The following is a 17304-nucleotide window of genomic DNA, read 5'->3' as shown; positions in this document are numbered from 1 at the left end:
GTTTTGAAATCTTAGCATTTTGTTATGCTATATCATGCTATCTTTTGTCAATTTGTATATCACACTAATCACCTGTTAAGGTATGCAGGTGCTTGAACAGACGTGTAGGTGTGTGGTCCCCGTAGAGTTATTCGAAGAGCCAGTACTGCAGCTTCTAGTGGAACTCCAAATGTGAGGAGGAGACTATGTTGTGGGAGGTTTTTCCATTTTATGTCTGCAATTAGGAGAACGGGCAACCTTGTGTTCAGCTTTTGTGAATGCTGGGGGTGTTCGTGCATGAGAGGGAGGGTGACTGTAGATTTCTGGAAGGCTGGTGAAAGTAGATGTGGCTGTTCAGGTATGGTGGCCCAGTGTTGTGCAAAGCTTTGTATATGAGCATGAGGAGTTTGCATTGGTTGTGTTTGTGAGCCAGTGGAGCTCTCTGAGGTGTGGTGAGATGTGGGTGCAACATAGGAGGTAAAGTATGAGTTTAAAGGTGGCATTCTGGATGGTCTGATGACTGTGCAGGAGCTCCTTGGAGATTTCGGCGTAGAGTGCAGTACTGTAGCCGAGTCTGCTTGTGATGAGTGCCTGCATGATGGTGTGCCTGGTGTTATGTGGAAGCCATTTGAAGATCTTTTCTAGGATGTGGAAAATGGCAGCATTCACTGTGTTGACTTGTGTCATCATGTTGAGCTTGTTGTCCAGGATGATCTGCAGATTTCTAGCATGATCAGTGATTGATGGTCCTAGCTCTGTCGGCCACCAGTTGACTGGGAGGTCATGTTTCAGAAGACAAGTACGTCCGTCTTGTTGAAGTTGAGCTTCAAGCAGTTGGTTCTCATTCATTGTACTGCAATGGTTTTGCAAATGGTGAAGTTGGCTCTGGTGATAACTGTCTTGTCAGTCAGGAGAGAATGAATTGGGTGTCGTCAGAATAGGAGATGAGGGTGATGCCTAGGGATGAGAAGATGCTGCCGAGTGGAGTCATATAGGCTTTGAAAAGAATAGGGCTGTTAGATGATCCCTGGGGGTCTATGCATATCAGGCTCATGATCTCTAATGTGAAGGGTGGCAGTCTGACTTTTAGGGTTTTTCCCATAAGGAAGGAGCACAGGTCCTTGGGTGCCAAACTGGTGGAGTATTCTGATGAGTGTGCTGTTGGAGATCGCATTGAGTTCCCCAGAGAGGTCGAGCTAATGAGGGCTGCTATTTGTATCCGGTACAGGAAGTTCAGATATCATTGGCTTCTCTATCACTTCGGCTCAGAATGGGAGTAGGGAGACAAGATAGAACTTGCTCTGATGGCACATGTCGGCTGACGGCTTCTTGAGGAGGATGTTGAACAGTGCATGCTTCCAGTCTTTCAGAGATGTGGCGAATGTGAGGGAGTTGCTGATGTTGGTGAGGGCAGTGCCGATGGGTGATCCTCCTAGGTTGTAGATGTGGTGGGGCATAGGTCTGTTGGGGCTCCTCAGTGGATGGTCTGCATAATCAATTTTTTGTCTTCTCTGTTGAGAGCTTTCCATTCGTTCAGGTGGCCGTCTTGGTTGGTGATGGGCAGGTTTGCAATGAGATCGCTGGGGTTTAGTTGGTGTGCAAAATTACTGTGGATGTTTATTATTTTGTTGTGGAAGAAATTTGATAGGTTGTCGCAGACTTCTTGGGAAGGGGTGATGTTGTTGATGGTACCCGAAGGTGTGGTAAAGTCCTTGATGATCGAGAAGATTGCCTAGCAGCTGTTAGAGCTCCCTTCAATGCATTCAGCTCGCACTCTTTGCTTGGTGTCTCCTTGTTATTGGTTGTGGCATCTGAGTGCAACTTTGTAGGTGGTTCTGTTGCAAGTTTCATCGCTGGCTCTCCATTTTCTTTATAGGTTTTGGTAGTGTCGCTTAGAGTCTTGATGGTCCTCTGAGTACCAGCTAGCCTGCTTGTTGGTTCTACTTTGCTTGATGGGTTTAACGGGTGCAAGGGCATCTGCACAGTTCTGGATCTGGTTTTTGAAGTCGGTGATGTTCTCGTTGAGGATGTCTGTGGGGTTATGTTGGTCTGTGCTAAGGGCATTCAGCCTGTTGAGCTGGGTTAGTCCAATACTGTTCAGGCTTTCAAAGAGTGCTGCCGAGCAGGGATCAATCCTCTCTTCTAAGTGGAAGTTGAGCTTCGTGAGAAGTATGAAGGCTTTGGAGCCAATGGTGAGAGAGGTCCTTGATGAAGATGGTGAAGATAGCTAAGAGTCCGGGTGGCCTGTAAGCGATGATTTCATTCAAGGTGTAGTGGAGACAGGGTTTTGCCTCCACACATTGCTATATTAGCATAAGCGTTTTAGATGTTAACGCCATCTTGCCACTTTGCTGCTTTTGCACACAACACTACAGGTAGCTGTTATTTTAAGTAAAACTGCTTGCTTGCTTTATCTTCACATGAGAACGGTCTGTTTTTCACATCCCTAGACGTGCACCGCGACCTTAGTCTGAACACTGTGTGCAGAAACCGTCAAGGTCAAATAACAATGTATGCTGTTGAATTCATGTTGATCGGCCCACGCTCTAGACACAAAAAGCACACAGATACAAATATCTGAAACTCTTGTGCCTTTAATATTGCATTGCATGCATGAAGCTGGCACTCTTGGAGAAAACCTTTCCAGACACAGAGAGCAATGCTGATCCTGTGATGTGATTCACCTAAGCTGATCTTGGAGGTATGGGGTTCCCCATCCAAACCTTGAGACCTTCTATTATTATTATAAAACTAGCTTATTCGCCAGGGGAGGGTGGTACACAAGGTATTATAGGACCTCTCTCCACTATCATAATAATATGATTTCTGCCTTTGTTTTCTATGGAATTTTAACAATGCTGATAGTATTATTTCTAATGATTTGTTTGCTAATGTTAGCCAAAATACTGCATCTTAGCGCACGTAGTTAAAAATGAATGTTTTTAAACTTTTCCGTGTCTCTGATTACTCACGTCGTGGACTGATATGAGAATAACAACGAAAAGGTGTTTTTGATTCCCACCATTCCTGAGAGTATTCTAAGTCGCTTGTTCTGGGTTGTCTAATCTTTGGTAGCTTCGATATAGTATGGAGAATGAATGAGACACTGATGCTAGTCGGATAGGGGTTCTAGGTACTGAGGTGAGTTTTTTGGTACACCACAATTCACTGAGGTCCTGGTTTCCTGCACATAGTTCTGTGCATGAGCAGAATCCCCGCAACAAAAGTGAAGTTTCTGAGATTTGCAGCATGAAGTGCAGTTGTTCTATGAATGGGATATTGTTCTCTGCGGACGTAGAGCACTTGACTTTGTAGATGATGGCGGTCCTGTTGTTCAATCTTGCAGCCTGCTGGAATTGCCGCAACAATGCCAGGTGCGAATGTGGAGTCAAGCTAGGTTTTCTTCAGTAAGAGTAGGTCCGGTGAGCTGCTGCTCAGTAGGTCCCAGATTTTAGTTGTGTGGTTGCTAGGAGATCGTGTATTGAGAACCATGCGTGTGAGTGAGTGTTGGGGTGAGAGCTTGTAGTAGGCGTGTGGTTTTAGATAGGGGTGTTGATGGTGGGTGTTGCTTGCTTGGGGTGTGTTAGTTGGCTACTGGAGATAAACTGGTAGTTGGTGCAGGCTCCTACAGAGATGTGCGGTGCAGCACGGCAGCAATGGAAGGAGATATGTCCTGGGTGTATCAATCAAGGATGCACTACAGGGTAACGTAATATAATATAACATAACACCTGTATTTGTAAAGCGCACATTCACCCAAGGTTTTCTTGGTGCTGACTAACAGATGTTTATTGTTACCCTAGTCAATGACACTCATTTCATCGACCTCAGGAGGATGACCAGCTGCGTAGGCCTGCCGGGATTTCAACCTGTGATCACGAGGTCAAACACAAACCCCGACAGTGGACGCATTAGTCCACCAGATCTGGCTGATGTGGAGATCAGATAACCGTTTGTGGCTCTGAGTGCAGTCTAGGCACAGACAAGGTCATCTTTTCCACCATTAGGCAGGTCCTGGAAGGGGGAGGAGTATGGGCGTGGTGTGTGGGGCTGCAGAGGCACAGAAATAAGAGGCAAGAAGGAGCTGCAGCAGGAAGAGGCGAAAAAAGGTGCTTGAGTGTTGTAACACCTGCAGGGAGCATGACAGAGGGAGAAGAAGGCTTGTAACAGGTGAAACAAGCATTTGCAATGCAATAGGTCTCACATTGGGAGAGTTAGAGCTATTGGTGTTGTAAATGAAAATGTGTTTTACCCATGTGTTTTGTTGTGGAGTGGATATTTGTGGTGTGGAGTGGAATTATGTGGGTTTGATTTGAATTGTCAGTTGTGGAATTGTGTGGTGTAGAATAGTGTGGCGTTGAGTGGATTTGTGTAGTAGAATTGTGGCATGGTATGCAGTGTAATTATGTGGCATTAAATGTGGAGAGTAATTATGTGGATTAATATTTTGTGTTGTGGTATGTAGTGGAGTTTAATTGTGTGGTGTGCTGTTGAAATTTGTGGCATGATGTGGAATTCTGTGGCGTGGTTTGGAAATATGTGGTGTGCTGTGTAATTGGGTTATTGAGTTGAATTATGTGGTTTGTTCTTAAATTATGTGGTTTGGAATGGACATGTGTGGAGTTGTATTGTGTGGCATGGAACTGTGTGGCGTGGAGTGAAATTATGCTGATTGGAACTATGTGGTATGGTGTAGAGTATATTTTTGTGGATTGTACCCGTGTGAGTAGAGCGATTCTGTTTATTTTGCATCTTCAGACTATTCAGATAGGATGCACATTAACGAAGATGACCAAATTTGCCCAAGAGCATAAGGAACACCCTCGTCCACACGGATAGTTGGTATTCCAAACGGAATACACAACTGACAATGTGGAACCAACCACAGGTAAAGGGACACTTCCCATGTGTTAATGTTAATGTTACTGGGAATTTGTAGAGCGCACGGCTACTCCCAGGAGTGTCCCGGTGCTAACAGGGGGGACCAGTGACAAAAACCCTCAGTAGTCACTCTGAAAACCACCGATCATGCAAACAGCAACGTTTTTAGTTTATGACGGAAGCACAAGAGATCTTCTTCATGGCGCAGCTCAATGGGTAGGTTGTTCCACAGCCCAGAGGCCACTACCTGAAAGGAGCGACCTCCCAGACGGGCGCGTAGAAACTTTGGGGTCTGTGATAAACAGGACATCAAGTACCGTAAATTACGAGAGGGAACATACTGCTGACATCTGTTTCTCAGATACGGAGCGCCGATATTGTGAAAAGCCTTAAAAGCCAGTACAAGTGCCTTAAAAAACACCCTCTTACACCAATGTAGCGTTCTAAGGAGTGGGGTCATATGGGTCCTGCGGTCGGCCATAAAAATAGCACAGGCGGCAGCGTTCTGAGTGACTTGAAGCAGGTTAATCAGATACTCAGGAAGGCCTAAATATAGGACGTTCACGTAGTCAAGACGAGACAATATTAGAGCTTGCACCGCTATCTTCCTATAAGACACAGAGAGTAAAGGAAGAAAGTTGCGCATCATCCTCAGGAGGCCAAAACAGGTGCCCACCACCGTTTGAACCTGGGATTTTATGGACAAGTCATTATCCAATTTGACCCCCAGATTCTTGACCGTGGTGGCCAAGGTGGTCGGGGGAGACATGTTAGATGGCCACCATTCTTGCCATTCTTCACCTGGATTACAGCCGAAGAAGATCATTTCTGATTTCTCTGAGTTACAGCATAGTTGGTTCTGGTTAAACCATCTAAATACTGCGGATAGGCAAAGGTTAAGCCTCTTCCTGTCCAGGACTTCGCCCTTACCGCACGTAAACAATAATTGCGTGTCATCTGCGTAGGAAACGATCCTGGCGCCGAAAGGTTCGACCAGCAATGCCATGGGGGCTATGAACACATTAAACAAAGTTGGACTCAAAATAGATCCCTGAGGGACACCCACATTCATTGATTGAATGGGTGCCACAAAAGGGGGAGACCCAACTGTTTTCTGACATTTGTTAAGTAGGACCGGAACCACTGCAGGACAGTACCGCCGATACCGTATCCCCAAAGACGATCAAGAAGAAGGTCATGTGGTACGGTATCGAAGGTCGAGCAATATCAAGACTGCTTTCCCACCCTTATCCAATGTAGCTTTAATGGATTCAGATATCTCAAGGAGAGCTGTTTCAGTGCTATAATTAGCACGGAACCCAGATTGGCTCGGATGTAAAATGCCATTAGATTCAATGAACTCCCCGAGAACCTGATTCACATATTTCTCCAAAGTCTTAGAGAGGGCCGGAAGCAGTGAGATAGGTTTATAGTTACTTGCTGTCTGAGGATCAGCAGATGGTTTCTTTAAAAGTGGGAGAATTTTCCCCTGTTTCCATTTGTCCGGTACTATCCCTTCAATTAATGAAAGGTTCAGCACCCTATTTACTGCCGGGTTAATCACCTCGGCTATAGCAGCAAGAGTCTTTGCCGGACAAGGGTCCACAGGAGAGTCTGATTTAAGAGAGTGAAGGATATTTAAAGATTGGTCTGGAGTGATCGTCGGAAAATGTAATAGACGTTTCTCAGTCTTAGGTGTCTGAGAGAGAAACCTCTCCGAATTCACCTGGGAATCCGAACAAACTGCTCCAAAAGAGGCTTGTATGGAAGAAAATTTAGTAAAGAAATATTGTGCAATGCTCACTGTCCATTCTTCTGTCGGGGTAAAGGGATTCTTTATAGCGCAAGGGGCCGTAAAATCTTTCACAATTTTAAAAAGTTCTTTACTTTTCTTACCAGCTTTCTCAACTTTTCCATTGAGAAAGTTCTTTTTTTCAAAGCAAACTTTACTGTAATAGGCTTTTAGTGTCGTCCTATACGTTTGTTTAGCCAATGGGTTAAAAGCCTTCCTCCAGCTTCTCTCTAAGCGTTTGCAAAGGCTCTTGCTCTTCCTGAGATCTTCCGTAAACCAGGGAGCAGAAGCTCTGCCTCCATTTGCCACCCGGAGCTTAAGGGGAGCAAGCTCATTTACGCATGATTTCAGCCAGCTCTCTAAGGCGGGAGCATCCTGCGTGAGACTGTCCTTAAGACAAAACGGGTGCGCGTCAAAAAAAACTCCTAAGGCCGCCGGAGTAATTGATTTAAAAGATCTAAAGCTATTAGTACGCTCTAAGTACCACTTAGGAGACTGAACAGGTGTTTTCTTTATTTTAAAAGTAAGTAGATAATGATCAGACCAAACCAGGGGATGAGGCGGGGCCATTTCAATCATGTCCGAGGAAAAAACCTGATCAAGAATATGGCCCCTTTCCTGGGTGGGAAGGGAGACATAAGGCGTCAGATGTAGCATATTTAAGGATTCATATAGCTTCATCGAGTCAAGATCATGGGACAAATCCATGTGAATGTTAAAATCTCCTATAATTAAACACTGTTTGTTTTTAGCAACCAGAGGGGCGATGAGTGAGTTTAACACATCAAGAAAGCTTTTAGCCTGACCAGGAGGTCGATAAACTAAAACTCCTGCAATTGACTGATGAGGTGACAACTTTAGTAGGAAGCTAAGGCTTTCAGCGTCTTCCAGGACAAAGTTGGGTAAGATAGTACAAGTAAAAGTATTTTTATAAATAATCGCAACTCCTCCGCCTCGTCCCCCTAAACGATCTTTCCTTAAAATAAGGTAATTAGGCGGGATGGCATTTGCAATGGTTGGATTGGATCCTTCATAAAGCCATGTTTCTGTCAGAAACAACACATCGAGCTTAGACTCAGAGGGCCCGATTCACAGAATTAACTTAAGACAAAATCCTAAACTTACTACTTTTGGTATTCACAGAATGCACTTACTACTTTTGGTATTCACAGAATGGATTTACGACTACTAACTTTACGTCCGCACTCGGGCCGGAAATTCCGGCCCGGAGGCGGAGATTTCGGCCATGGCTAAATCTCCGCCACCGGCCGGAATCCCCACCTCCGGGCCGGAAGCTCCGCCTCCGGGCCGGAATTTTCGGCCCGAGTGCGGACGGAAAGTTAGTAGTCGTAAATCCATTCTGTGAATACCCAAAGTAGTAAGTGCATTCTGTGAATACCAAAAGTAGTAGGTGCATTCTGTGAATACCAAAAGTAGTAAGTTTAGGATTTTGTCTTAAGTTAATTCTGTGAATCGGGCCCTCTGAGAAGATCAAAAATTTGAAATTCCTGCTGCCTCATGGAGCGAGTATTAAGAAGCATCAACATTATGTCTCTGCTGGCTCGCTGATTAGTTAAAATTGGCTGATCGAGGGTGTGTTCTCCCAGCGATGATGTTTCAGCTATAGTCGTGGGGAGGGGGAGAGTCCAGTGACACATTTCAAAGCTCAATACCCTCATATAACCTACAGAAAAAGAGTGGGGGCGACAGTTCGCGCAACTATCCAAATCTTTGAGATCCCTGCTATTATAGCTAATACGTAGGTCATCTAAGCAAACAGTCCTCTTACCCGAGCTACCAGTTCCGGGGCAATCCGTCGCATCCGGGACGCGGACGGGCGCAGACGGGCTGGCCTTAGGCGCGCCACGGCGTGCCCGCTGCACGCGTCCGCTGCGCGCGTTCCGTTTTACCGTCTCCGTAATTGAAGGACTAGACCGCGCCTTGCCCAAGATGGCGGGTTGCAACCAAATATTTGTACCCACTTCCTGTTTCCCTCAATCCCTGGTTCAATTCCCACACCCTCCTTGAAGTTTAGTTCACCAAATCAGATCGTTTCCTTTTTAAAATACATACATCAAATCACCCCAATGTTTTAAAAAATAGTGGCATAAAATGTTTCCTACAGTACTAAGATATGTGCAAAAAAGCAAAAGTGCTAAGAGAGCAGGATCGGCGTTAACAAAGCATGAACAGCTGAGAGAGCTAACACGGGTCCCAACAGCTGAGAGAGCTAACACGGGGAACATGTGGAACCTGTGTGGTATGTCCTTTCACCAAACACACTACGAGTAGTAACCTAGGCCTGAGATACGATTGGGAACAGAGAGATCACACAAATTGCAATACTTCCAATGCAATTTACATGATCACCTTCCCGTGCAAATCCAGATACATCGGAATGAGAACCAGAAATGTCAAATTGCGGATTGGGGAACACAGAACTACGATCAGACGAGCTATCACAGCACCAAAACTGACAGCCTACTTCGTAGAGAAAGGCCACACAGATAGCGACTTGGAATGGACCATTATTGAAAGAGTTGAAGATGGACACAACATCTCAAAAAGGCTGTTAGAAAAGGAACAACGTTGAGTCTATAAACTGAAAACTGACCATCCAGGTTTGAATGACTCTATCCAATGGAACACACTGAGCAGAAGGAAGTAGGACACGAGCTATCATAGCAACATGTACATTCCCGTCTGTGTGTGGTCCATAGATAAAGAACACCCAGGTATATCATCGCGGTGATGATACATTAGGAAACAAACACATAATTCAAAACAATATGATGACTGAATTTTTAATCTATCACCCTCAAAGCCAAACTACATAGGCAGCAGAAGTGTGATTAACTATCACCTATATGGGCATATTGGTTGAGGTGATAGTCTTATATTCATCCATGTAAGTGTTGTTTCAGCTCAGAACTATAAGAATTTGTCATCCTATATTGGTTAACTATAAGCCCTATGACCCGTTAGGAATGGCATAGTCCCCCAATTTTAAACAACACCATCATCATATATACAATGTCCATCTCACCGAAATACCACAAATCCCATGATCCTAGTCGGATGTGTAGTTCAAGCTGGGCGCGCGCAGGGAATGATGCCGCATGCGGGTTTCTGTGCTGGATCCGCACCCCTTCCGAGGACGCTGACACAAACATGCCGTTCTGTTTAAAGCCGCGAACCGGGCATGCAAAATACTAATGCCAGGAGGCGCGGGAGCCGAAGAGGTTACAAGAGGGGAAGGACCTTTGGAGTAGTAAGTGCCATTTGTGTGAGAAACTACAGAACCAAGGTCCCGATCTCCGTGAGAATCGCTTTTTCCACCACAGTCGGGTAAGGACATATCCCAACATAACTTTGGCAGAAAGGATGATGGGCAGTACACTAAAAAGTAGAGTGATTTGTGTTGTATATATGCATAGTTCCATTAAAACAATCATATAGTGGAGTTGGATTATTGGAGTTTGCTTCTGTTTTAACTTGGAATAAGGTGCTCACGGTTTACGAGTAAAAGTTGAATGCTAGCACTGTACGCATACTACCAGTGGCAGTTTGGGGTTAAGTATACCCAACATCAGCTCATTCACATGGTCACAGCTCACAGAGTGAAAGGAATGAAAGCCCACAAAGCACATTGGGAGTGCATAATTATGAAAAATGCAATGTAAAAAAATGCAAAAAATTATCTGTTTTGTTTCATTTCACTTTTTCCTTACAGGCGGAATTTTTGTGTTATTTCTGGATGGAGAGATAAGTATACCCTCCATATACTTTTCACGAGGGAACAGCTTTCTGTTCTGTCAAATAAAAATATATAGGAACATTCCTTATTTAATACCAGGGAGGGAACTTTGTTTTGCCCTGAAGAAAGCCCAGGACGATACAGGACACTAAACAAGGGCTGAAACATGTTGGCACTTCCTTAGGGTCATAGGACCATTACTTCCAAATGACCCTTTGTATATATTTATTTTAATATCCGCTACGTCCCCGCAAATAAAGGGATACCTGGGGAACGCAGTAGGATTTTTATCTTTAGACCCCCTGGCCTACATCTTCTAAGCGCTCCCTGAAACACGGTTGAGCCCATCCTGACCTTTAGGAGTCAGGGTGAACCCTATGATGAAGCATGTCACCAACAGGGTGTGTGAGGCTTAATTAACATTCGAGTGGAGTACGCCAGGTAAGTCTATTTTTGAGCTTGATGGTTCTGGATACTTTATGTTTGTTATAGTTAATTTGGGAGGTGGTATCTACTTCCTTACAAAACCTCTCTTACCCCTCAGTGCCGGTGAAGTACGCTACTCCGTCACTTGTGGTTAGCAGGCACCACATAGCCAACAATTATTTTGCAAGGTAAATCAAAACCAATTTCACACTACCCTTTACAAAAGACAATACAAAATGTGATTTCAAGTGTGAATCTTTAGCTTTATTGTGCAAGCTTGCACAAACAAAATCTGGACAACCTGTGCATGTCCAAACACAATACTGAAAAAAAGCTTAAATGTCATGTGGTTACAGCACCATAAAATTAGCAAATAATTTGGGCCACTGAATGTGATGTTAGCGGGAAAAAATCCCTTTCTGCCTCTAAGTCCAGCTTGCGTGGAGCTGTTGGGATTCCAGACTGGAGTCTGCTGCTTCTCAGCAGCATTGGTGTGTCTACATCAGACAGACTACTGTGGCTGGAAACCTAGCTATCTACGCCCTCTGTTGCTCCCCCACTGGCAAGCATGTTAGTTTGCATTGTCTCCACTGGTGCTGTGATTTGTTGCAGCCCTCGTGCCACATCACCACTGTAGTGGCCTATCTCCACCTGAAACCCAGGCTGCGCTTAGAGGGATATTCTCAAGAACGTGCGATAATTAACGCAAAATTAGCTTAACGCAACTTTGCATATCGCAGTCCATTGTGGGAAAACAATGCAGTGTTAACGTAGTATTCTCAACCTGGCGGCACCATGCGATAGTGTCACGATAACGCGTCAAATGAACGCGTTAAAATTAGCTCAAGCCCGAAAACACGCAAACCACGAATGCGGAAAAAGTTGCGATGTGGTCAATCGCGATACAAAAATCAGCGTTAAGCTGCGCTAGGCCTGCAATTCACACACGTCAAGTGGAAAAATCACTATAAAAGTAGAAAAAAAATACAAACAACTGCGAAGCACAATGGAGGGAGCAGGAGCAAGTATAGAGGACAACCAGAACCCCACAAGCCCCCCAGAGGCCCAGACCGGGACCTCAGGGTCAGGGAAAGGCAAGGACAAGAAGAAGAGGAAGCCCCGGTTCAGTCCGCAGGAAAACAGGATCCTGATTACGGAGGTGATAGAACACCATCAACTACTGTTCATCACCTCCACTGTGTTATTGGCAACACAAAATGGGATATGGCAGTCCATCGTGGACAAGGTGAATGTAGTCGGAGTGCTGAAGAGGACAATGGAAGAGGTCAAGAGGTGCTGGAATGATGTGAAGTGCAAAACCACTCAGAAACTCGCGAACAACCAGAAGGCAGCAATGCAGACTGGAGGAGGGAGTCCTGCACCACAGGAGGAGCTGGATGAGATGGAGGAAATGGTGTACACAGTCATCAGTGGGGAGATAGTGACAGGAGTTGGGGGACCAGACTGCTCAACATGACCTGACACAACAGCAACAGTGTGAGTAACGACCAGGGACTGGGGGGAGGGGGGAGATGGGCACAATGGCACACATGCACAATTAAGCATAGCACAGTGCACACCCACAATGACTCTGGAGCATGTCCCTGATCCCCTTGGCACACTGCAGCACACCTAGGAACAGCAAGTAGGCCCCCGTCGAGTATGTGCCCAGAGGGGGCCCGTCCCACATACCACCAATCCCACAACCAACCCATGCACATGTGTCAAACCCAGAAATGCAGCGTGTCTGTGAGCAACACTGACATTGCAAGTGACACTGCATGACGAATAGCAGTGCTGCAGTCAACATACCATGAAATGTTGCACGCAACGACACTGAGGTGGCTGAGTGTGGACCACATCCGTAAAGGAGCAGGTCCCACTGACACATCCACGTGAGCAAACAACCTCCAACGTCAACAACACATCTGCGGACAAACCATGCCCCAGACCCCCAACTCCCACCAAGAGACCAATGTACCCAAGAATGCAACATCTCAGCACTGTAGAAGCACAGAAGGCAAAGGCACACCGCATGAAAGGGATAAGGGGCAACAAAATCAGAGCTGCAGGGGCGACTCTCCCAAAATGCAGCACACACACATAACATGCAGAGCATATCAACATTGACAACAATGTGGTACAAACCGCAACACGTCCAAAGTAGAACAGGGGACACAACTGGGGCCGCTTGTCTGTAGAAACTGGCCAATCACATTTGGCATAGCAGGGAAATGTGAGTTGATGATGTACAAGTACAAACACACACCCATGATGTTGTCGAAATGTCCACTGTCCCGCATCAAATAGGCAGCTCCTCCCAAACAGTCACAATGTACGTTGTCATGCAGTCTGTATGTGAACTTGTACAATGCGTCAACATACATGTAAACACAATCTTAAGCTGCATCTCCCCTTCACATTTCAGGGGAAAAACCAACACCTCCTGCTGAGCAGACCAAACCTCTCTTCTCTGATGACGAGGAGGACCTCCACACCTTCCACACTGACGCCATCCAAGAGTTCATAAACAGCTACGTCAAATCACCTCCAGGAGCTGGGCAGCCCAGCTGCATCAATGTGACCCCGCCCCGTGCACAGACCACACAGCAGGCAGCACCCACCACCACGGCTGCCTCCCAGAAACCCCACGAATAACACATGGCCTTCCAACGCTGTGTGTTGGGGTGCCAGGAGAAGCTATGTGGGGTGAGGTGAGGGTGGGGTTCGACCGCATGGCAGCCAAACTAGATGCCATACGTGGGTGTCTAAGTCCCATCAGGGACCACTCACAGTCCCTAACGGACTCCCACAGTCCGCTCCATGCTCTCCAGTGATCCATAGCTGACATCGCTGGAGTCCTGACTCAGAAAGTGGCTCTAGCGATGTCACCCGGGAGTTGGGACACATACAGAGGATAATGGAGACCATGGAGCGGACACAGGCGGAAAGAGCGGCTGCCACGGCTGCACGCCGGCAAGAGGTAGCTGGGTTCCTCAATGCCCTAAAGACCCTCCTCATGACATTGCTGCCACAAGGCCTGCTACCACTCCATCCACATCTCCGCCCCCTGAAGTGTCAGTGCCACACAGTGCAGCAGACATTTCACCTCCGGACCTTAAGGTGTCACTGCCACACAGTGTCGGAGACAGAACACCATCACCCACATGTGAGGCACATGAAACAGCAAAGGACGAAGATGCGGAGTCTGCCTTTGCGGTAAGAAGGACGCAGTAGCATTCATCTCTGCCATATGGCCAGTTTCTGCTTGGTTCTGCCCTCTGCATCATCACCTTCCACTGTCCCCCCATACACTCTGCGACACTCACCTTGGACCTCGACATGGAATGCCATATTCTGTTTGGTCACCAATGACACGGAATTCAGACTGCGGACTGAACTCTTCCTCTTCCGATGGACTTGTCATTTCCTAAAGGACTCTGACTAGCCCTCCATGGGCCAACACTGTGAAGTGGGGTTTGCATGGCCCTGTACTGCTCCAGCTAAACCCTCCACTGAATGTGCATTAAACATTCATATTCACACAGATGTGTCATGTCGATGTTCATTCAAGTGTGGCAGTATGGATGGATGTAGGGTCAGTGATTCCCCTTTACGTCCATGTTGGTCATGGTGTGGGACTTGGGTCACAGGGTGATACATTGCCAATTGTGGACCGGGTGGTGCTGACACAACAACAGAGACAAACGCATTAGTTACTTCCTTGTCTAGCCCGGGACGGAACCACGCCCAGAGCCCTGGGGTCATTGTTCACACCCTTACGCTGGACTGGCATACACCAGGCCAGCCCACTCCGCTTACGCTCACAGGGTGGGACGACAATGCTACATGTCCCAGTTCCTCCCTGCAGTGATCTGTTCATCACAGGTCTAGTTGTCAGCAAGCCACAGCCACTCCCACCCATCCAGCACAGGCGTCACAGAACATGTGACCCTGCCAATAAAAAGGGCACGGCGCATGTGCTCAACGCCATTTCCACTCTCTATCTGGGTGTATCCATGTGGTTATTATTTATGCATGAGGGCCTAAGGCCCTACCACATCACATTCCCCACTGCCGGGGGTGACATGATGGCGTCCGCACCACGATACCCAATCATAGAGGGTCCATGACTTGCAGTGCACAGATTTGGTGGCACCAGATACACTGCAGCCTGCACAGGCACACCGCCACGGGGCGGTGTCTCTCAGTGCACTAAGGTAGGGGCACCTAAAGATCTCTGCCATTGAGAAATCAAGACCCAGAATCAAGTGTGTGACCTGGTAGCCCAGGGTGCGGGGCTGCATGATGTTGAGGCTGCCAAGGTCACGGGCCCCGGGCTTGGAGCTTGCCCTGGCATGTGGTGGGCCTTCTTGGAGACACGCCGGTGTCGGAAAATGAGCAGTGAGGCCTGGGTGCGCCGGGGCGGGCAATCAAAACTGGGCGGCGGGAGCGGCTGGGGTGCATCAGCCTGTGTGCGCAGGGGCAGGCAAGCAATGATGGCATGTGCAATGATAGGAACTCTGCCATTCATGAATCTGGACTCTGTTTCAGTTAAGGGACCTGGTGGACTGTAGTGTATACCGGCACGTGGTTGGAGACACACCGTTGGAAGCGGGTAAGCAGTGAGGCCTGGGTCAACAGTGATCGGCACTCTCTCTCCCTCTCCCTCTCCCTCTCTCCCTTTCACTGTCTCTCTCTCTCTCCCTCTCTCTCCCTCTCTTTCTCTCTCTCTCTCCCTCTCTTTCTCTTTCTCTCTCTCCCTCACTCCCTTTCACTCTCTCTCTCTCCCTCTCTTTCTCTCTCTTTCACTCTCTTTCTCTCTTTCTCTCTCCCTCTCTTTCTCTCTCTCTCACTCTCTTTCTCTTCCTTTCTCTTTCTCTCGCTTTCTCTCTTTCTCTCTCTCTCACTTTCTCTCTCTCTCTCTTTCTCTCTCTCTGTCCTTTGATGAGCGCATGACACACCTTCTTATCTTGCATTTTGTCTTGCAGGCTGTGACTTACAGATTGTCCTGAGAAGACCCGCCATGACTCCTCAAAATAGTTGTTTTGAGTTTAATTTGAATACATTGTTTTGTTTGGTTATTCAAAGATGTATGAGTGATTCTCCTTTTTCTGACCACACATGAATGTGAGGTGTTGTAATTGTGCTACATCAGGCGAATTGTTTTGTTCATGATTTTGTAAAGTTGAGGGGGGGCAGGAAGGGTCTGGGGGTGGCGGGCCTGGGTGTGGTGGCGGTGGGTTGTTGAGGCCCTCTTGGGGCTCTGAGCTGCATGATCAGTAGCTCAATGGCATCTGTTGTTCTTCTGGTGTGGCTCTGGGCTGGGCTCCCTTTTATGGTGCAGGTTGTCGTCCAACTTTACACCAGGTAAGAGCAGGTGTTAAATCCTTGCTGCTAACGCTCCTTATCGCCTGTTTATATTATACATAATCAAAAAAATGCAAAAGCAGTCTGAAACCTAGGACACGCAGTGACACTTCAAAAAAAGAGACACCAATTAGATCCACTCATACATCCAAACATCCCTTTTATACAGTCAAATTCATACACAAACATTCACGTCCATATCACTATACATAAGGACAAGAAAAGCGCTTTTCTTGTCCTTATGTATAGTGATATGGACGTGAATGTTTGTGTATGAATTTGCATTTTTTTGATTATGTATATTCTTCCTAAATGTTTTGTATTGTTCAAATGGAATTACTCTATTTATTATAAAAAATCATGTTGATATCTATATATATATATATATAAAAATTAAAATTAAAAACCCTTTTGAATAAATTTATTCTTGTTGTGGTGTGTGGGTATACTGTTTTTGATAGTTAAACTTTTTTCCTTGTCATTTAAGGGAACACCCCCTTTTTCATGTTTTTTCCTCTTGTTCTCGCCCTGGCGGGTTGTTCCCCAATTGTAGTAATTTCTTAGATTCAGGGTCCCTCTCTGTTTTTCAATTGGTTGTCTGCGCTAGCCTCCCAATTTCCCTGGCCAGAGCATCCGTCCTGTGACCCCTGCTGCACTCCAAAATTTTGTCTGCCTTCTCTACTCAGAACAATTCCTTGCACAGCTCACCAATAGCCCCTGTGAGAGCATCACATTTTTGCTCTATGCAGCCCTAGTTCTCAGCTATCTGTTGGGTTATTTTCGTGAATCCCTTGCTCAGCTTGAGGTTCATCAGCCTGATTTGTTTCTGTTGCAGGCACTGCATCCTGAGCATCGCCTGTGACCCCTGTTGCACTCCAAACATCTTGGCTGCCTTCTCTACTCAGAACAATTCCTTGCACAGCTCCCCAATAGCCCCTGCGAGAGCATTACATTTTTGCTCTATGCAGCCCTAGTTCTCAGCCATCTGATGGGTTATTTTCGAGAATCCCAGCCCAAACACCACATGGTTGGCTGCACCAGCTGTGGGGGGGGGGGGGGGGGGGGGAGTGTGCAGACTTGCTTGCATCTGCCTTCCTGA

This window comes from Triturus cristatus, chromosome 4_1 (genome assembly GCF_964204655.1).
Source record: "Triturus cristatus chromosome 4_1, aTriCri1.1, whole genome shotgun sequence".
Lineage (NCBI taxonomy): Eukaryota > Metazoa > Chordata > Amphibia > Caudata > Salamandridae > Triturus > Triturus cristatus.
This window is presented reverse-complemented; position numbering follows the sequence as displayed.